Source organism: Choloepus didactylus, chromosome 12 (assembly GCF_015220235.1).
Source record: "Choloepus didactylus isolate mChoDid1 chromosome 12, mChoDid1.pri, whole genome shotgun sequence".
Taxonomy (NCBI): Eukaryota; Metazoa; Chordata; class Mammalia; order Pilosa; family Megalonychidae; genus Choloepus; species Choloepus didactylus.
In genome coordinates this window covers 22996810-23019166 of record NC_051318.1, presented here as the reverse complement: position 1 = coordinate 23019166, position 22357 = coordinate 22996810, and the positions used below count along the sequence as shown (strand labels likewise).

Below are 22357 nucleotides of genomic sequence, written 5' to 3'. Positions count from 1 at the left end.
AGGCTGCAGTTCCTCAAAAATGTCACTCTTAGTTGCACTTGGGGTATTTGCCCTCTCTCAGCTTCTCCAGAGCAAGAGTTTGCTTTCAACAGCCATCTTCAAACTCTCTCATCTGCAGCTCCTGTGCTTTCTTCAAAGTGTCCCTTTTGTCTGTAGCTCCTCTTCAAAACATCACTCACAGCTGCACTGAGTTCCTTCTGCTTGTCAGCTCATTTATATGGCTCCACTGATCAAGGCCCACCCCAAATGGGTAGGGCCACGCCTCCATGGAAATATCCAATCAGAGTCATCACCCAAAGCTGGGTGGGGTGCATTCCAAAGAAAACTCAAAGAAATCTAATCAAAACTGATAACGTCTGCCCACACAAGATTACATCAAAGATAATGGCATTTGGGGGACACAATATATTTTCAAACTGGTACACCCTCCTAAAGAAAACCAATCCCAAATGCCCTCAAGAAGCAATATGAAAGCTAATACTCAATTTTTGTTGCAAACAAATCTCAGTTTATGAAGGGGACTAAATTCCCCATTTAATATTTCTGTCCTTTGCCTTTCATGAAACAAGGGCTTTGGGAGCTAGTGAGGAACAGGTAGAGAAACAAGCTGATGATACAATGAAGATCGAATATTTATTTTATTTTTAAGAGGATTTTATTTTAAGAGAATTTTGTTTTAACAGAATACTTCCTCAGCCTAACCTAGTTCCTGATTGGAAATTAATGGGCATTTTATCTTCAAGAAATTTGTTGAAATCTCACTGTTGGCAAAATATTCTGAATGTTCAATAACTCCCAATGTCCCAGTTCACTTTGTGATCGAACATCATTCTCAACATTGTGTTCTGTTTTTCCCTTTTTCTTCTTTGCTTTATCTGTAAACAATCACTCTATTTGTTGGAGTTAACAAGGCCAAGGGTATGGATTCAATTTCCATATTACACTAATCGTAAAGTGAAGGCTTAGTTTTTAAATACCTTGTTATCTTTTAAGTAAATTACGGGAAGAAAGAAAACATGGTCTTACTAGCCATGTCTGGTACTCTTCATTTCCTCCTATAAATACAGATTTCTACCAGGTAACATTTCCTTTCATCCTAAAGGACACATCCTTTAGCATTTTTCTAGTTCAGATCTTCTGGGGCTATGAATACTCTCAGCTTTCATTTATGTGAAAGTCTTTTCTTCATCCATCTTTTGAAGGATGTTTTTGCTGGTTATATAATTTTTGTGGATTGACAGTTTTGCATTTTTTCTTTTGGCACATTATAAATATCCTTCCATTATTTTATGGCACCACTGTTTTTCAGGAGAAGTCAGCTTATACCCCCATGCATATGTCTTTTTTTCCTGGCTAATATCAAGATTTCCCCTTTGTGGTTGGTTTACAGCAGTTTACCTATAAAAAGCCTCGATATGATTTCTTTATAGTTATCCTGCTTGGGGTTTGCTCATTTTGCTGGGTCTGTAAGTCATGTTTTTCATCAGATTAGACAAGTTTCTAGCCATTATTTCCTCAAAAAGTCTGTATGCCCCAATAACAACTGCTTCTCCTTCCAAGCTTCAATTGCATGTAAGTTAGACCATTTGATATTGTCCATAGGTCCCTGAGGCTCTCTTCCTTTTTCTTCAATTTTTTCTCTCACTGTTATTCTTATTGGATGATTGCTGTTGATGTCTTCATGTTAATTCCTCTTCCTATCTCCTGATTTTTTTTATTGAATACTGGACATTGTGGATAACATATTGTAGACACTCTGGGTTCTGCTTCCTTCCTCCGAAAATATTGATTCTCATGATAGCAGGTAGTTCAATTACTGAAAGATCACCATGAGCTTGGTTTATGCTTTGTAAGTGAATATCCTTGGAAACTCAGAGTTTTTACCAAGCCCCTCTAACTTGCTTAGACTTAACCCTCAGCCTCTATCTCCCCTGTTGATCTTTTCAGGACTAGTTTTAGGTTTTTATCAGGAATGGTCTAGAGTAGATCTTTTACTAGCATGTGATCCTAACTTCTAATGCAGCCATCCTGGCATCACGTCTGGATGAATGGGTTTTAAGGGCTGTTTTAGTTTCCTGAGGTGCTCTAGAAAATACCATGCAATGGGGAGGCTTAAGCAATGGGAATTTATTTGCTCATGGTTTTGAGGCCAGGAAAATGTCCAAATCAAGGCATCATCAAAGTGATGCTTTCTCCCTGAAGACTGGCTGCCAGCAACCCGTGGCTCCTCTGTTACATGGCAAAGGACATGGTAACATCTACTCATCTCTCCCTTCTCTCCCAGCTTTCAGCTTCTTGCTTCCATGGCTTCTTCTCTCTGTCTGATGATTAAGACATCCTGATTGAGGTGGGTCATACCTTAACTGAAGGATCCTTATCAAAAGATCCTACTTACAATGGGTCCACACCCACAGGAACAGATCAGATTTAAGACCATGTTTCTCTGAGGTACATGCAGCTTCACACCACAACAAGGATGTGTTAAGATCCCTCCATTCTGGCGGGACTGGAATTCTAACAATGCCTGCGATACTCAACTTGTAGTTTTTCTGTTTCATTCTCAAGCCTCCATCAGCTGCTATCCAATAAGCCTTTGTTAGTCTTACCTTTTGCATGTACATCCGTGCTCTCAACCACGGACTCAGGGGAGATCCCCACAAGGACTTCTGGGGCCCACTCACTTCATGGCTTTCTCCTTCCTGATGTTCTATCCTATAGCTTCCAGCTGTGTCAGGCACCCAGAATTCAGATTTCTCCTTTATAAATTCAGATAGACCGTCATGCTCTCCCTGATTCCAGCTCTCCACACCAAGGTCAGGAAATTGTCCCAAGGCAGAGAGCCAAGGCATGGGGCTAACCTCATGAGTTTTTCTTCTCTTAAAGATCACGGTCTTCTGCCCAGTGTCCACTGCTGGAAAACAGTTGCCTCATATGTTTTGTCCAATTTTGCAGTCGTTTATGACTCAAGGGCTACTTTGGTACAAATTTCTCCATCATGGATACCTGCCCATTATTGTTCAAATTTCTTTCTCCAGCAAATATTTATTAAGCATCTATAGTGTGTTATGCACAGAGCCAGGCATTAGGAATACAATGTGAACAAACAACATGATCCTAGCCCTCATGAAGCTTGCAGTCTGTGGGAGAAAAAAAATGATATTAAATAAGCACAGAAATTAGTCTGTGGTTAAAATCCCAGTAGGTATATGTGCTAAAAGAACAGACTGCTATGAGAAAATATACCTGAATACCCCAATCTTGACTGGGGAAGAAAGCTCTCTCAGAAAGTTTCTTAAAGGATGAGGAGGCCAAATAAAAGACTGAGGGATGAGGCATAAGAAATTAAATAACATAGGAGAACTAGGCAAAGAAAAGAGCATGAGAGGAATTCCACAAAACAGGAAAAGAAACAGTCCTTGGGACTGGAGGGTTGTATGTGGGGACAGCAGTCCAAGATGAAGCTGAGGAGGTAGGCAGAAGGTCTTGTTAAAGATCTGAGAATACATCTTCGGAGAAATGGGACACCTCTCAAGCGTTTTGACCAAGATCAGGTTCAAAAATGTATTGTTAAATATACATTAAAGCAATGTAGTTATTTTAGGTTATTTGTTTCTCCTATTCCTTTGTTTGGTTATAGTTTATTTTCTTGGGGTAGGGATGTTGGAAGCAATGTAGAAGAAAATATATATATATATATGTTTTAAAAAGTCCTAGATTAGCGATAATATGTCTGTCATGACTGAGTCATCCAAGAGAGTGAGAATAATAAATATTTTAGAGAACATAAATACTTAGTTGAGGATATTTACTTTAGAAGAATCAATGTCCTGTAGGTCATTACGGAGATGATACAGTTTCAATAGTTAATGCTTCCCTTTTGAATTTTTGAATGAAGAATCCTGCCTAAAAGGTCCTTTTAAACATTGCTGAGTTAGTTCTTGGCACTCAAACAGGTTTAGTGTTACGTGCCTAAGACCAACTGGGTGAAGAAACCAGAATTAAGTAGATCAGGCTGGTATTCTTGATGGAAAGTATTAAGACAAAGGTGAAGTAGCTATAAGGGAGTAAGAATAGTCAAAGGAGATCAGGAGGCCCCACGGAGAAATATTTTTAGTTGCAAGGCACTATTCTTATACAATTACTGGAAATATGTCCAGTATCTTCTTTAGATCCCTGACATAAAGAGGTCAATTAATAAATGTCTATTGCTATCAAGTTTATCCTCATGTTTTAATATTCAATCTAAGATTAAACCTGTTTAAATCATTGAGAGGAAAGTTTCAAACACAGTATCCACAGACTCACATTTTAGATCAGCCTTTCACATGCTCCCTAGTTTTGTCCAACATAAACAAATATTGGTCAACCTGCTGCATTTTGGCTTCAATCATCCAGTGATTAAAATGTTCTCCTTTTGGCAAAAGAGAATTAATATTCATATGCATGTCATACTTCATTTAAACTAATGCAAAAGGAGCTATGCCGATTAAAATTTTTAAGAGATTATGATACAATAAAAGCATGCATCTTTTCTGTGTAAAAAAGATGCATAGCTGCCTCAGTGTGTGTGTATGTGTGTGAGTATACTGTAGGCAGCTAGCTACATGTCCATAATCATGTGCACATATAACCTAGTTTCTCAATGTCACCTCACATATATTTTACTCAACTAAATTACTGAAAATAAAATGTATAGTATGATATATTGCAACCATATATTGTGTACAGTTTGTATATAAAAAAGAAAGAATGATTAAAAGTCGATGAGAGACTGTTTATAAATCTTGATTGCTTCATAATTTTAACTTTGAGCAACATTTTTATCATAATTATAGGCTTTCTTAAAGCATTTATGCAGATTGTTGTTACTCAAAAGGGGGTTTATTCCATTTTGGTATAAACTACACTTTTTTTTTCTTTATGAAATCACTCTTTGAGTTCCTAATACCCAGTACTCTGCCAGAGCTGCAAAATTCAAATAGCTGGAAGCACTTATCTTAGGAGGACTATCATAGTGCTGCTTCTCTCATCTGCCCCCCTTATTGTCCCATTGATGTGATAAGAATGAACATTCTCCCTAATAATAAGCATTTCATGTCTTTAAAAGCTTTCTGATCCCTATTTAAGTATTAATGTTCCTGTGTCACTAGTACATTTTTGTACCCACTTCACAGATCAATAAATTAAACCTTAGAGGTTTAAGCCATGACAAAATATTCAATAACCAATTATTTAATTCTAGAATCATAAAGCACTGGATCTAGAAAGGGGATCTAGAAGCCACTGGGTCTCCCCCATATTTTTGAGTTTGGAAAACTGAGGTCCCAGAGAGGTGAAGTAACTTGCTAGGGTCATATGTAGACGTTTTGCCTATATAGACCTCAGCAAGCAACAACTTAGCTGAAATTTAGACTAAATTGTTCAGATGCTTTGGCATCATGTAGACTCAAAGCTAGAAAAAAATCCTATCAATTTTTTTCTCCCAAAGAATCCTTAGTTTTACTACATGCTGTTAGACCTAAAAGAGAAGAAAAACAAATATACCAAGAGAAACAAAAACCAAAAAAAAGCTTTAAAAAGTATATACGATATATATAGGAAGGAAGATTGTCGGAGAAAGACAGTAGCTATTCCAGAATAACCAGAAATCTCCACTAAATCTCATCTGCAAATCTTCCCTCCCCAATAAGATTGCACATTCTGTGAAGACAAAGATTGAACCTTCATTTTCTCCACCATTATAAACCCCAGAGTCTAGCACAATGCCTGGCACATAGAATATCAGTAAACATATATTAAATGAACAAACAAACAAATGAATGAATGAATGATACAAAAGACCCCCACCCCTGAACAAAAAAAAGAGGGTATATGAGACCTCCAAAGTCTGTAAGTTTATGAAATAGGGGTCACCCTGTGTATTCCATTTGAATTTTAATTCAATTTAAGTCAATAAATAAGCTTTTATCAGTTCAGGTAATAAGAACTTTAAGATATAGCCACTGCTTTCAAAAAGCCAATTTGGTTACAAGGCAGCCTGGGACAGCGTGCCAAATAAACACAGACGACAGATGTTAAAAGAAGTTCTGAGACAGGAGAGTTCAGCTCAGCTTGGAACACTCAGATGAAAAACACTCACATGTCAAGGTAGATGAGAGTCCTGGATTCCTGAAAACAAATGCCTCTAGCCAGGAGACAAATTATGTAACACCAACAGTACACTGCTTAGTGTCAGACTGGTGGAATTTTCCCCAAAAAGATAAGGTGTTTCTTTGGCCTGACTTCACTCTATCCACCACTTCTCTTTGCCAGGGAAATCAATGTGAATAGGTATTCAAGAAGAGCAAATGAGAGGAATTTGTCTGATACAGTCATTTATTGAGGCCAGGTCTCAGGTACTTTAACAGTCATTACATCATTTACTTGTCGCGCTAATCCTCTAATGTAGGTGTTAGTATCGCCACCTTACAGATTAGGAAACTGAGGATTTGAGAATTAAGAAACTTGCCCAAGTTCACACAGTACCAAACAGCAGAATGAAGAACAGACCTGTCTAAACGATGAGGCCCTTGCTGTCTCTTCATCTATGAACAAACATCCCAGAGCCTGCCATGTTTCAACCACTCTCCCAGGTACTCTGCTTAGGAAGTTCTAACCTCTTTTCCAAGACTACTCAAGGCTACAAAGCCTCATCAAGACCAAAGTGCACATCACATAAGAATCAGGCATAATCCATAAATATTAGAAACTTTACTGTTATTTTAACTATGTAAATAATGAGTTAATTAATGACTGAGAAGGTCCTTTATTCATTTATATCTATTACTCAACAGACGACTCCTTTGAACAACAATTACTCAAGTTCTTCTCCACTGACAAGTCTAAGTCTCTGGTGAAGTCTTCCAGTCATTACAGCTTGTGCTTCTGTATTCAAGGACTGGAATAAAATGAAATAGCGGCCCTTTTCAACACTGATTCTGAGAATATGTTGGCATTCCAATTGTATTTCCTATTCAACAAGTTATGGATTCAGTTCTAATTGCATCTGGTTTACTTTTTGGGTTAAGTATTGGGAGAAAATAAGGGAAGGGAAAATGAGAGGTAGATGTTGATCCAGTTAAACATAAATGCAGAAATTCAACAAATCAATATAATTCATTATTTTGTGGTTCACCAGTTGGTTCAGTGTAAATCCTTGGATAAACCTCATAGGACAATATTACCATGAGAGTGAAATTATTATCTCTAATAAATATGGGTAGGTAAAACTTAAGTGCAAGGAATTTTTGAGGGAATTAATTCTAACAATGTTAAAACTCCCCAAGTACGATTTCAGGAAATTATTTCCCCTCCTAGCTTCCTACCCGTAAGGACAGTGTCATCCATCTGTAGGATGCCCTCCTTTCTACCTCCTTCGATCTGAATTCTCTGTCTCCTCCGAGCCATGCACCCACCCACCCCCCAGGATGTTTTGTCACTCACTGAATGTCCTTCCATCAGAACTTCTGAACTGTACAGGCTGCATCACCCAATTTGACACTTAAACTGTTTTGTTCTTTCACCACATACTTACTGAACATCTCTTACATTTAGCAAGTGTTACCTGTCTTTCCCTCAAAAAGATGCAAGCTCCTTATATCTTAATAGGTCTGATAATAAGGTCCTGCTTCTGTGCCCAGTGCTACTTTACGGATCAGTCAGTTATCTGTGTACTGTTTACACTGAGGAAGGGATACTTGTTTACAGGTGACACAGGTTCAGTTTTAATCTCCCCCACCACACTTACATTTTTGGAAAGTATATGCACTTCAGAGGAAGACCAATCACTGTTCCATGGAATCATTGTAAGATGCCCAATCATGGCAAATCCTAAATAAAAGGGAACATATGTGTATACATATTCCATGCCAGTATGTTAGAATCTATGCAGCCATGTCTATATGGGCTCTATTAAATATTTTTATATTATAATTGTCCCATAAAATTGGGAAGCAATTTGTAATAATTGCAAGACAGTACAGTTTCTTTGGGGATTTTAAAGTAATTTCCAAACTAGAAATACTAGTTTAAGCTGGTGATTCTCAACTTTGGATTCCCATCAGAATCACCTTGGGACCTTTTAAAAACATTGATGATTTTAAAGAGTTTGAGTTGGTTGGTCTAGGGTGGGACTTGAACATCAGAATTTTCTAAAAGCTTCTCAATTAATTCCAGTGTGGAGTATTAGAATTTACAAATATTTCCACACAAAGGTTGGATTCTTTTACATGTGAAAACAGTGAACTTTAGTCAGACGGTGAAAATACATTTCATGTTTGTATGTTTATAGTTAATTAATCCTATGGACCTGTGAAAACTACTTTTTAAAAGTTAACATATCTGATTTTTCATAAAATTTTAATTAAAACCTATGGACACAGTTTTCCTAAAAGCTCCTTCCCTCTACTTCAGTAGAATATTCATTCTGTATATTTAAGAGGTTTTTTTTTTTGCATTAAATTATGTTTTGTTTGTATTCCATACATGTGAATATGAGAAACAAATAAAGCTCTTATTTCAAGCACTTAATAACTGTGCATACATTCATGGAAAATAAAAATGGGTCTAAAGCTGATCTTATAGTAAGCAAATTAAATTAGTGTTTTGACCACTATTTATAATAAAAGAGATACTAGCCTAAAGATTCCATAGTCATTTAAAAAAAATTACCTATCATAAGGGAAATATGCAATACAGAGTGAATGAAGTAACTTTCCTCAAGGGAAAGCCCTGAGAATTTTTTTTTTAATCTTTGTAATGGCACATTGGCCCCTCATGGCACTTTGTAGTGTAATCAAAATGGTTTTTTTTTTTATCTTCTTGCTTCAAGTTCTAAAAATGAAAGGTTGGCAGGATGGTTATACAAAGGAAAGGAGAGATGTGAATTCAATACTTAGTCCAACGTAATCCATATTATAAAATACAATTAATAATCTGATATGGCATGGGCATAAATTACCTTATATAAAATAGGTAATGGAATGTGATCCTGTAAACATTTCCATTTTGTATAAAAGTTAGGCTTCACCAAAAAGTGAAAATTTAGTAAGACGTTTCAGGAATGATTAAAGCTCTGAGTGCTCAGATATAAATATTCTTAATGTAGAATCATCCGTTCGTTATATTGATTTGCCCGGAGAGCAGAAGGTAGAGGAGGCCTCACCCGACGACGACGCCCTAGTATTAACAGGACACCAGGACTGCTGATACAAAGGGCCCGGGGCTCCGGCGAGCTGCACCAAGCGGGTAGCATCTCTTTACGCCGCGGATAAGAGCTCCGGTTTTTCCGACTAAAAGGATAGTTCAGACTTTCGGGGCGGGAAGGACGCTTGTGAGACAGAAGGGAATCGCCCCAGGGGGCCTGCCTCTGGGATGCCTAAACAAAGAAGATTTTCTTTTGAACCTCTGCAACCCGCCCTCCCTTTCTTGCAATGGCGAGGATTCCGAGTCTTTTTGCCCTATATCTTCACCCAACAATGAGGAAAAGCCAACTCCGACCCAGACGCCCTGACTGCAGGGCAAGGGGACAGAATATACCAGTGCGCCCTCCGGCTCCACTTGTGGCTCTGGGCTTTGCTGGGGTCTGCTGTGACCGCGGACCTCGGAGCTAACCTTGATGGCATCCATCGGGCTCGGATCCGTGGATATTTTTTTTGCCACCTCTCTGTTTCACTGCTGGGGGCACGGGAAAGGCTTGTGCCTGGGGGGCCGAGTTCGCTGGGCATAGAGCCTCGGCGTTTGTGCAAGCGCCCAAAGCGAACCCGGAGGCGCGATCTCGCCCCCCTGCCTCCGAGGATTTGCAGAGAGCTGCCACGATGGGGCGGGGGGGGGGGGGGCGGGAGGGTAGAGATGGAGGAGGAGAAGAGGTGGGGGGTGGCGTTTATATTTGTCTGGGTGCCCGCTCCCTCTGTCCGCTCCCCCAGGCCCTGCACCTCTCACCCAAACGTCCAGCTTCTCCTCTGCCTGGGAGGGATATAGGGGCCGCCTGGGTTTTACCGAATTCGATAGTTGAGTCTCCAGCGCCTCGCGAATTTCAGCCTGGGGCCCAGCCACGACGTATACGAGCACTCGCATTCTCTGCACCGTGTAACCGGCTTACTCACAAACTCCAATTTGCGAGACCTAGATGTGGGTTAAAACTCAAATTTACAATCCCCATTTATATGAGATACGGGTTTGACATCTGTTTGCCAGAGTGTTTTGCACTTAGCCTAACACCCACTATTAAGTGACAAAATTGTGGCAGCCTGTCAAACCCAGCTGACTGACAGCTGCTCCACTTACAGAAACCATTCAAATATTTGCAGGTTTTGAAGCTTTATGCAGTGTTGTACCCAATCTTTCAGTTATTTAACATGTAAAATATAAGTCAAAGTTTTAAATCTGGATTCCAAAATGTTTCCATTTTCCATACAAAAGGAAAAAGCTTTCAGCGTGTCTGCTGGAATCGATCCAATTCCAACGTGTTTCTCCAGCATTTCCTCACCGTGAGATTCCTGCGTTCCTCTTCTCGCACAAACCCGACTGTTAAAAAACGCCAAGAACCAAACTCTCTCTTCCTGTTGTTACCGACATCTCGGATGACTGAACAAAATTACCTTAAACTCCAAGGGAATACGACTTTTCAAAAGTAGAGTTCAAAAAAATTAGTCCCCCAAGAAAAGAAACGTACCTGCTTTATTTTGCGTTTGACAGACCAACGTGCCTTTTGGGGGAAGAGATGCTGCTAGGAAAAGAGTATTCCTAATCAAAACCGGAGCTCTTTGGCGATTTCCAAAACACTAACTCCTCTCATTACACTTCTAAATGGCTTAGTCCGATTAAGAAATAATTTGCAAATGACACAGTGTTTCTCTAGATTAAGATCCATTGAGTAAAAGTCATGTGGGTTTATTGTCTCCGCGAGCGGAGCCAGACAGACAAGGATCTCCTGAAAACTGCAGCTGCGAGCAATATTAAAAAAAAAAATTATCATACGTTTACCCAAGAGAGATATAGAGATAACTAAACGCACGCATACACCCTAGAATATTGATGGGGCTGGCAAGCCTTTAAGATGTTCAAATATGCAGTACTTGTACTTTTTTTTTTTTTTTTTTATGTTGGTAACTATCTTTCCTTAGGATGGGAGGGGGTCATGAGTCTTTGGGCAAAAGTAGGGTTATCAGTGTCAGAAAAGCAGGTAATGTTTGCTTTTGATACACTCCCAAGGAGTATCAGAGGGCGGCAGTTTTAGGTCTGAAGTGCCAACATCTTCATGCAACTGAAAGAGACAGGCAGAGAGATGGATTTGTGGCTCCAGACCTGGCGCCTTCTCAGAAGGAATTTCCTCTGGCCTCCCACTGCCGGTGGGCGCGCGTGTGTGGGCGTGGAGGGCAGCACCGCGGTGCGGAGGGGAGGCCCAAGGACTCTGCCTGCAGAGGGAGTCACGACGCCCAGCGACCGTCTGCGCCCGCAAGCGGAGGACGCACGCGCGACCGGCGCCCCGCCGGGAGGCCACGGCCGGACCCACGGTGGGAAGCGGCCCTACGGGGCTCCCCACTCGCGTTCGCGCCCGGGCACGCGGGGCCGCCTGGCAATGGCAACTTTTTACCTGGAGAGCTCTGTGTCCCAAACACTAATCCTTAGTCACTGTCTTTCAGCAGCTGTCATGAGTCGTGAGGGCACTTGGGGTGGGGGGTGGGAGCGTGGGGATTTGGGAGCGCGTCGCAGAGAAAACAAACAAACAAACAAAAACCACAAGCTGCTCCCGAGCGACAAGCTTGGCTCGGCGGCGCCCACAGCCAAGGTGTCCTCTTGGCGAGAAAGAACAAAGCTCGAAGCTCAGTCCTCAAGACGAGAGAACCTAAAACGAAGATGTGGCGGGGGCTGCTCGGGGGGTGGGGTGAGGCCCTGGGTTCCAGGATATGACTGAGGTGACTCTGGACTGCGGGGCGGGCCGGGGCGTGCGTGTGTGTGTGTGTGTGTGTGTGTGTGTGTGTGTGTGTGGTATCCTCCCACCAGGAGAGCAGAGTCAAGGCGGAAGCGGCAGGCTGTGTGATGACAAAAGTACAAACTATTTGAGGGGCGAAAAAAAAAATAATTTCCAGTCTTTTGGGGTGGAGGTGAGGAGGAGAAGGAGGGATTTGCAGGCCAAAGCAGTTTTATTGGGCCCGAACCTCGGCAGCCAGGCCCGGAGGCGGGAGGGGAGGGGGCGAGGAGATCTCTGGTCCGGGAGAAGAAGATACTAAAGACCGCGGGGCGGAGGGAAGGCGGCAGAAGATGGGGAGCTGAGCGAATGGGGCGAGGAGAGGAGAAGGAGGAGAGGGAGGAAGGAAAAGAGGGAGAGGAGACAAGTGAGAGGCGAGAGGAAGACGAGAGATTGGGCTCCACCTCCCAGCTTAAAACGGCGTCCCAGCTGCTCTCAGACCAACTGCTCAATTCTATTCACTGTCGAGTAGGAACAAAAAAGTGGCTATTTATTAGAATACTTGTTTGGTATTGTTCGGCGCCGCACAAAGGGCGTTTCATTATGTGGAGGGATCCCCCTTTTTCCAGAGAGAAACAATAACTTGAAATTGTCTTTAAAGTCTTTTCTAGCAATAATAAATTTCATTTTCTTGTCTCTCTCGCATGCAGTGTGTGTGTGTGTGTGTGTCTGGGAGTGTGCGAGCGACGTGAAGGGAGATGGGGTGTGTGCGTGTGTTAATGTGTGTGCGAGGGAGTGTGCGCGTGTGAGTGTGTGCGTGCGCGTGGCGCCAGGCGCCCGCGTCTCTGGTGGCAGCGCCGCCCGGGAGCGGGGCCGGGCCGGGGTCCCAGGGCAGCTCTCCTGCGCGCGGAGAGCGGGCCGGCCACCCCGATTCTGTAATGAACGTACCAGGGCTTCTGAAGGTGCCCGCGCACAGAGTGTTTGGGGGCGAGACTGTGCCCGACCGGCTCTGGGGAGCAGGCAGGAGCTGGAGGAGGAACTAACTGTAAGTGCGTCTCGAACTTCCGCGGGTGCTTCAGCCCGCTGGGGATGGGGAAGGGGGCAGGAAAGGCTCTGGGGAGAGGGGCGCGGGTGACTTCCCGCAAAAGAGTGGGGGTGTTCCCGCAGCTTTCCGTCCTCGGTATTGAACAGGTGGGTAGATGTGACCACTGCGAGTGGACTTGCGTGCAGTGGTACACGGATCATTTTCTCATCTTATGTTCCCCCACCCCACCCCACCCCCATCCTCGACTTTTTGGATTGGCCGCCGACTATGGGACCCAAAGACTGTTTCTGAGTTGCCCTTTTTGGGAAGAGGGGGAGGGAGGTCGAGTCAGTTGATTTGGAGGAGTTTCGCCTTCGTTAGGAGCCCAGACGCCCCGGTTCCCCCTCTTCTTCCCGGCTCGCGCGCCCCGGGGCGCACCTCACCTTCCCCTGCCCCTGCGGAGGCGCGCCGGGCAAGGCCAAGGCCAACGGCTCTGCGCCCTTGCCCGCGCCGGGATCCAGCTCTCAACCCTGCGCCGCGCCGCGCCGCACCGCGCGGAGAACAATATCAGCTGGTTGCAGTTACATTTTAAAAATTAACATGTCGTAGCATGGTGCCATTTAGTGAGAGGCGTTTTGGACAAAGAATCAATTTAACTTTGACTGACCGACGGTCTTGACTGTATTAATACTGCCAAAAAAGAAAAGAAAGAAAGAAAAAATCAATAGGCAACGAGCCCTGGCCACACAGCGAACGCCTTCTAGACCCGGAGCCTGGCTGGGAGCCTCGCTGGCGCGGCCTGACACCTCTCTTGCCGGCGAAGGCTCCCCAAGTAGGAGTCGGTCGCGCCCTGAAGCCCCGCCTGCTGAGGAGGGCGCCCTGGATCCGGGTGGCTCCCACGCGGGCGCCCAACCTCCCTCTCTCCTTCCTGCGAAATCGTATTCTGGTTCGGTTTCATTATGTAAAACGCTGGGCTCCTCGATCTCGGTCAATATACGCACGCAGCTCGGAACCGTCTCCACTACTAGTTCGAGGGGCCGACGCTCGGCCCTTCTACCCCCTCTTTTCCTCTGGTTTTAAGCCGACCACAGAGAGAGAAAAGGTTACGAAGTTTAAAAGGTGAAATGGATTTTTGGTGGTAGTTGTTGGAGTCAGTCAACAGGCGCGGGATAGGACTGGCAGCTATTGATTGGGGGCAGGGACCGGGTCTGGCTGCCTCGCCTTTCAAGAAACAGGTGTTTAAACACGATAGCAGCCGCCAGTCAATTAACCCATTAAAAGCCCGCTTTACGGCATTGATTTTCCGGAGCTGCTGGTGGGGACAGCGTTCGGGAAGCTCCTTTGTAAAGGGTGGGGAAGGGTGGGGGACCTGGACTTGACGGCGTCCCAGTGGGCCCCAAGGACCCCAAGAAGCCCCAGCCACAGGAGCGGCAAGCAGCAGGGCTGTCCAGACGGACAGTTTGGGGGGTTTTCTCTCCCGCTGGGGTGCCTGCTCTATCTTTCCCCAGAACTACGTACTTGTCACCCCAGCTCACCTCCCAGCGCTCGGAACCTACTCTGTCCTTCGGCCCTGGACGAGTCGGTGGCACCCGCGACAGATGGGGGAGCGCAAGCCGCCTTGAGCAGCCAAGGTGCCCCGCGCAGGCTAGTATCATCCCGACGCCCTCAGCTGCGGCTGCAAACCTGAGCTAGTAAAGGCTGGAATCAACGCGGAATGGAATTCCGTGTCCCTTGCCCCCCGCCTCTCCCTGGGCGCCAGCAGATTCCCTCCCCAGGAAGCGTCTCTCCCGGGTAGAGAGATGAAGGCCTGGTGGCTCCGACCCAAGCCATGAACGCACACAGGGAGCGCCACACGTGCTGTGCCACACACAGAAGACCTCCGGGTAGCCTCGTGCTCAGGTCCAAGTTATCACTGCCTCGGAAGGGAGGGGATAGAGAAGAAAGCTGGGCCGCGCGTGGGAGGCGGCGGCTGGAGGCACGGGAAAACCCTAGATATCTTAACTCTAGGCACCCGGCCTCTCTCCCGTAGAGCAAGAGGAGGCTGTCAGGGACCCTGCCGCCCAGGCCGTGCTCTGAGACAAATGGTACCAAGTTGCGGGCCCACTTTCTGGATGGCAGTGGATACAACCACCTGGGAAGGTAGGTTGTAACCCTCCCTAGAAAAACAGAGTTAAGCAAAATTTTAGAGAGCTGAATTATAAGAAAATACATCGAGTTCCTACCCTTAAACCCCAAATGCCCTTCTCCTGCTACTTTATGGTATCCTTTGTGCATGTGGGTGCCCTGCCACTTCCCAGAGCCATGAGTGCCAGACTAGGGGCAGATCAGTGCCTAAAAAGGCCCAGGATGGTTGCCAAGGCCCCGGGAGAGGTAGAGCTAACAATCTCCCGTTAGCAATTTAAAAAACAAACAAGCAAACAAACAAAAAAACTCCCCTCTGGTCACCCGCTTTTCTCTCACAATCCTGAAGTTAAGATTTAGGGTTCAAAGGCTGTCTGGAAAAAAAAAGGGGGGGCTCTTCTTCTCTGATCTGTCAAACCCTCTCTCAATTGCATGGTCCTCTCTGCAAGATTAGTGTCCCTTGGGGCAGGGTCCCTGGGGTCCCTGAGGAGGTGCCCAGCAGGCACTTTCCCATTCCTCCTGTCCAAGGGCCACAGGTTCAAAACATTGAAACATGAATAATACAAGTGGGCTCTCCAGAAAGGCTCATGTGTGCAAGGGAGTCACTTTGCTTCCACCCACCTAATGGAAATCTGATTTCCTCTTGTAGGACAGCTGATTTATGTCTCTATACGGTAAGATAAATGGCATTAAAATAGAGCCAAGGGGCCATCTATTAACCTGAAGCGTAGGGCAGTGGTATCGGCTTTTTAAAGCCTGATCCCATTGCCTGATGATTTAGATGGATCCACTTTCCCCTTGTTTGCTGTTTTCTGATGTAAGCAATGCATGCAACTGAAAAGGCTTGAAATTGTGTCAAAGTGATGTTTTAATCTCATTGAAAAGTGTATTAAAGGACAAGATGTAATTTATGTGAGATGCTTCGATGAAAGGAGAGATTGGAGTGGATGATCCTTTCACTCCATGTGAACCGCGTGTCATGTTTATATTGAAGCCTGTGTAGCTAATCTAATTTGCAATAACAGGGATGGCCTGTAAGAAAAACCATCTCTGATTTCACTTTATTTCTTTTCATATAGAAATTCCTTATGACTTGCTCCTCTTGTGAGTGATGCCTTTTCTATCTGGGGACTAATGAGAGAGAATATGAGAAAGGACCATGTTTACTCATAACTGCAGCTTTTTCTTGCACACACCCAGACTTCAATTCCACTCCTTATTGTCTTGCTTGGACTTGGGTGGTATACCTTGCATTGGCCTGAAACACAGTTTTCTATGTCTTAAATAAATGTTTCTGCAACCTAGTGTTTCAAATCCTAGCTTGTCCACCACACGTGCCAGTAAACCTGAGATCCTTGTCTGTTTAACAGAAGCTATTTCAGTTTCTCCTGAGGACTTTTGCTTTAGAAGTTTACTTCAGGAGTGTAGCTTAATCAGATGTCCTATATTCTAGGACATTTATATTCTGCAAGTTTTAATTTGAATAGGTGTAATGCTCCTCCATACTCAGAAAAGTTAGATCTTGTGCTGAATCTGAAACCAAACATAACTTCTGCTCAGATTAGGTACTCTGTATCCTTATTATTGCATCTAAAATAAGCATTCTTTATCAATAAAAAACTTCACGTGTTAGAAAATTACAACTTTTGTACAACGTAAAAAGGTGTATTGAAACTGTTAATTACAGGAGTTTGTGTAAATGAAACTTTAGCAGTGACCCATTTAATTTTGCGGTAATTACCGACAAAATAAGACAAGGATGAATCACGATACTGTATATTTATCTTGCAAGAGAATACGGCACTGACCCAGTAAAGCCAAGGAATAAGGGGAAAATTTAAGGATGTGGGGGGACAGAAAGATAAAAGGTACACAAAAATCACACCCCAAAACCATCTGTGTTTAAATCGCAGAAGGGGCGGCTTAGGTAGCTTTTCTAAGGAGCTCAACCAAGTTTTAGAGGCGCTGGCAAATTCTCCACAAAACCCCGAGGCTCCCAAAATCTCTCCTCTGGCAGGGCCCAGTTTCAGTTCCACCGATTCACCCACTTGGGCATAACTTTTGTGGGTCTTAGAAGTCAAGGAGGCAGAAGAGGAAAGCGGCCTTCTATCGCAGCCCCTTGTCCACCATACTCCGCGGATGCGCGTCCTCAGCAAGCGGAGGCTGGAGAGATGGAGCCGGTGGAGTGAGATGCCCGAGTGACTCCGAAACAGTCTCTAGCCCAGACCATAGTTGGCAAGGCAGGAGGAGGTGGAAGGAGGTGGTCACCGAAAATGCTCCCTTGTATGATTCGCGGCCTGCAGGAGATTTTTAATGGGATTTTTTCCTTCCCGGCTCTTTTTCAGAAGCCTTAGTGACTGGGTGAGGAAGGGTCTGCTGCTCTAGAGCCGGGCAGGGCTCCGGCCAAGGCCAAGGGAGCCAAGCGACTGGGTAGTAGCCGGGACCCCCCGCTTGAGTCGCCCTTTCCCGCCACGCTCTGAATAATCGGCGCGGGCACAAGAGTGCGAGCAGCCTGTCGTGCCCACAGCCACCTCGCGCTCTGTGCACCGACCGCGCCATCCTAGGGCCCAAAGAACGAGGGCAGCCCGCCGGCCGCTCTGAGCGCTGCTGCCCAGACAGCTGGTTCCTGGTCAGATTTCGTCTTTTTAAAGGCCACCCGATCAAACTGAGCGCTGAAGTTGCGCCCGGTCCGGCCATCCCCTCCAGTTGGTTTGGGTTGGATACCTTGAGGTGAGACCCCAGCGGAAGGGCTTAAGGGGCACGGTATGCCTGGCTGACATTCATTTCCGAAAGAGTACCGCAAAAGAAGGGCTGAGGCTGGCGGAGCGTGAAACAAGAGCTTCACTCCGCGGCGAGCCAGATATCCCTCGTCGCTCCCGCCACCCTCCCTCCAAAACGCCTGCGGATCTGTCCCGGCCGAGGGCGCAATTCTTTTCACGGGTTCCAGTCTTTTTCCTCTCCTTGTCTTCTCTCTTTCATTCATAAACCTGGTGGCTACAAACGCAGCTTGAATATTGACGTCTCTCCCCCAACTGCTCCGCCGTTAACCCAATTACAGAATTCATCAAGAACTGTGTTGAATTATCTCTTTCCATACAGTATCAGCATTAGCCTAATTAAAAGCTATAATGTCTGATATAATGATTAAATCGTTAGCTCTGCTGTAGGGAAGCAATATTTTGTTTTCCCTTCAATTAGAAGCTGATTGAGGTTTTCAGAGCAGGTCAGCTGTGAAATTTGAATTATATGTGTGAGTACTGCTCACAGGGTGAGCCCCTACTCGAAAGCTCCAGAGATTCTCCAAATGCTTTCACCCAGAGAGCTACGAGGCACAACAACACACACACGCATACACATAGAGTGTTTGCTCTTCGATTGTGAATTTAGGGATCTCCACATTAATCTCTGGAAAGAAAGTCCTGGTTGCTGTCGAGGGGAGAGACTTTACCCTTTTTTCCTCAGACGTTACTGAAGCAGCCCTCCAAATCGGGATGTGTTTTTACCCGAAGGCGGGGACGATGGACTTGAACTCTGAGAGCAGTTAGAAAGAGCTCTTGCTCTGTTGCTATCCCTTAATGGCACATTCGCTCGAAGTTACATACTTGCAAGCTATTCTCTTTTTCCTCTCCCTCTGGCTCTTCCTACTTTGCCTTTACTATTTTTTCCTGCAAAGCAAACAAAAAAGTTCTGTTCTACTTTGGCTCCTTAGCACAAAGTTAGTCAGGCCAGGACGTAGAGGATGGACCGAGAGCCCCACCGTCCTGCTGCTGCGAAGCAACCAGAGACCAGAGCCCCCTAAGCCCCCCACCCACGCCGCCCTGCGGGTAACCCGTGCGCGCTCAGGCGCGCAAGCACCCGAACGCGCGCGCCGATCCCTGCAAGAAGCGCGAGTAGCTGGAAGAGCTGGGAGAGGGGGAGGGAGGCGGAGGCGGCGGAGGCAAGTGCCGGAGGCCACTGGCGTCTCAGCCAGGGCCGCGAGGGCTGCCGGCAGCGTCGCGGCCTCCCCCCGGCAACCAGCAGACGGCGATCGCGGCCCATGCGCAGCTCGGCCAGTGCAGACCCGCCGCGGGGGCCTTCCGGAACGGAGCCGGGAAGCCCAGGCTACGCTCACTGCATTTCCTCTGGATTCTCCGCCCAAGAGAAGGAAAGTAGGCCTCCTCTGCCTCCGACCCCTTCCCACTGCAATTTCCTTCTTCAACCTTCTTAGTTTCATCTTCTCTCCTCGCCACTCCCGCCCCTCCGCCGCAGTACACTCCCAGATGCGTTCTCTTCTCCCACCTATTCCTCGGTCTGCGCCTCCTGTTGGCCGAGATGACCTCTAAGACCTCTTCCAACTTGAACTGTTTTTCTCTCTCTCCTGTATTTTCTTTCCTCGCTCTTGTTCAGATTACTCTTTTCTCTCAAAGGTCCCGTCTAGGAATTAGCTGTTCCCTCGATAGTTGCCTCCTTTGATGGTCTCAGGGAGATGCCAGAGTCGGGAAGGCTTCCGCTGGGAAGTCTTCGGGGGCCTCTTCACGTAGCCCGTCCTTCAACTGGTCCCAGAAGCCGCTGGAGCTGAACCCTGGGAGGCGACGGGCGGTGGTCTGGGCAGTGCACCCCGGAAGGTGCAGGATCGCCAAAACAGAAAGTCTGCGTCTTGACCGCCGAACACGGGAATTTTTACACGTCTTCACTTCTCGACAAGTGACCTTTCACTGTCCCCTAGAGCTCGTAACATGTGTCCATTACTCTCATCCTTGCTTGGAGCTTGAGATAACGCTTGTACAGTAAATCCATTTCTAGCTGCCAGAAAGCTAGCTTTCATTTAAGCTTGTTAGGGTCAGGGGATTCTGACCATAAAGACCTATCTGCTTCCCAGATTTCTCCTAAAAAACCACCATGGGGCAGGGGGAGGGAACAGAAGCTATTTACTACAAGTTGTAGTTATTCCTTCTAAGCAGCTTAAGCTAATAGTGTAAGACTTAAAAGTACAGGATTCAGTTTATTTGAAAGTTAAGGGCTCTTGGATAATTGTGCACATATTACATGTGTGCATCCACACACACATATACATACACACATCCATATATGTATCTGTATATATAATTTCCTCTAATGATGGCTCAGATCTGGATTTTTTTTTTTTAGGACTGCCCACAGGTTAAATAAAACAACAACAACAACAACAAAAAAAAACACAGCACCTTTATTTATCTACATTTCTAAGTTGATCTTCCCTTTGGCATTTAGAACAAGGAGGCACAATGAAGTTTCTGAGTTGCCAAGTGGGCAAATTTGGTCAACTAACAGGGAACTAATCCTTTGCCTCAGGATCTGGGTTTTCTCTGACGTTACTTTGAAATAGTATAGTCATTCTTCAAATCCTCAAGGGTACTACCTCTGGAAAAATTCTTGGCTTAAAGCAGGTGGGGGTGTGAGGGAGAAAGAGATACAAATGGGGCACAGAAGGAGGTATTTTTGAAACTGGTTTTTGGACTCCTCTCTTTTTAAGGAGTGGCTGGGGAGAGGGATCAGAAGGAACAAAAAACTGAGGCTCCCAGAAGCAATTACCTACAGGAGTTAATATGATGCTCCTCAATCCTCAGGCCAGGCTGGAAAGCACTGAGAGGTCTGGCACTCAGTGCCCAGGCACTGCCTAATTGGCACAGGCTGTAGCTGTCAATCATCTATCACTTGGCAACAAGTTACACCTGCAGCTCCGCTTCAAAACTTATGCATGAGGGTGCCCAGAGTGTGTGCACCCCGCTTGGGCCTGGGGAACATCTCCTCACTAAAAAGGGTTTAAGGGGAGCGCTCTGATCACTAAGTACTGGCATGATCTCATACAGGGCTAAACTATTTACCACCTATTTAAATGCTTTGGAAAACAAGGGTAATGTCGTATTTGGAAACAATTTTCAGGACTGTGGTAGGAAAAAACTAGACCAATTCAAAGTCAACTTTCCAAGTTCCAAAAAGTATAAAGCATTCCTGCAATGCACACTTGAGTGCAGGGTGTTTATAAAATAAATTGCTCCATTGATATGGAAAATAATGCTCGGAGCCTGATTCATACAAAGTATTTTCAGGGGGTCTTAGGCTATTTAGTTTAAAATCTAATTTGAAAAGCAGAGGAAAGAAATCTTTCAATTGCTAAGTGGATAATATAGTTTATAATTTGTAAGCCATTTCTTTTATTTCAGTCTTGCTGACATCCCATAGCACACCAAATCTCACTGCACACCCATTGCTTCCTGAATTATCAAAGGAAAAACACTTCTATAGCATTCTTAAACAATACTCGTTTGTGGGTTTTTGTTTGTTTGTTTTGGTTCATTCAAATGTAACTGATATTGGTACACAGTGCATGAAACAAAAAGATTTAACAACCTCGATTGGTGAAATCAGAAGGAAGTTAAAACTGAGTTTCTAACCTAGATATTTAGTGAATATTAAATATGAAATGTCATTTCCTTTTTAATATAATTGCATATTATTTCATGGATTTACTATTAAATGCTGAATGGCCTGAAAGGAAAGCATTTTAATCTTCTGCAGAGAGAACAATTTGCTATTGCACTGAATACTGTAGCAACCGTGAAATAAAGTAAAAAAAAAAAAAAAAAAAAACTACAGTAATCATCATAGTAATTGAGAGGAAAGAAAGCATTATTCCTGTACTTTGGACACGCAATAAGGTTGGAAATTCACAACCTCAAAAATTAAAAGACATACACAGAGAAAGGAAGAGATGAAGAGATGTCACGTGCTCACTACCCAATATACTGAAACAGTTCTGTTTGCTACAATTATTATGATCATCATAGTTATTACGTGTTTATTTCTAGTATAAGATGGTCAGTCATGTCGCATGGTTGGCTCTACTTTACCAGCCATCATTCCATTAAGCATCTTCATTCTCATGCAAATAGAAATGCTCCCTGTAACGTTGTGAGGATCTAGGAAGAATACCTGGATGCAATGGATTTCCTAAAATAATTCTTTGGGTCACTTTCGTGTGAATCGGATGAAAACGATAACGTGAGCACAATGGTGTTTGAGTTAGCGTGTGGAAATCTCTTGTACGTCCTTGAATTAAAGACACTTTGATGTTTAAGAATTAAAACCGCAGGTAAGTATTTATTCATCCCAAGAACCAGGCCTTTCGTTTGCATAATACAGGAAAACGGGATCTGTCGCTTGGTTATGAGGCCCCATCTTTCAGTTTAGGTTTCAGATGGGCCTTGCGCAGGTCACGCAGTTTCCGCAGTTCTTAGGCAGTTTGT

At 44.7% G+C, this 22357-nt stretch overlaps 1 protein-coding gene and 1 long non-coding RNA gene across 7 annotated transcripts in view; one reads left to right on the top strand and one right to left on the bottom strand.

The window, feature by feature from the left end:
- LOC119507200 overlaps positions 1-10831 on the bottom strand; it is a 43475-nt gene extending 32644 nt beyond the window's left edge. The window contains exons 1-3 of one of the 2 annotated variants that reach the window (XR_005211162.1): positions 10712-10831; positions 9979-10161; positions 7787-7869 (exon numbers count right to left, since the gene is read on the bottom strand). This is a non-coding gene — a long non-coding RNA (uncharacterized LOC119507200). The remainder of the gene's footprint in view (positions 1-7786; positions 7870-9978; positions 10162-10711) is intronic. The other variant, XR_005211161.1, reaches the window with a different exon arrangement.
- The window catches only part of LOC119507198, a 308269-nt gene that overhangs the window by 221011 nt on the left and 64901 nt on the right, over positions 1-22357 (top strand). For 2 of the 5 annotated variants that reach the window (XM_037800317.1, XM_037800321.1), the window contains exon 1: positions 12781-12992. The exons of 2 other annotated variants lie outside the window; for them this stretch is intronic. The gene's annotated coding sequence lies outside the window, so the exon portion shown is untranslated. Of the gene's footprint in view, positions 1-12780; positions 12993-15000; positions 15111-22357 lie in introns of those variants that run through there. One more of the 5 variants, XM_037800318.1, reaches the window with a different exon arrangement.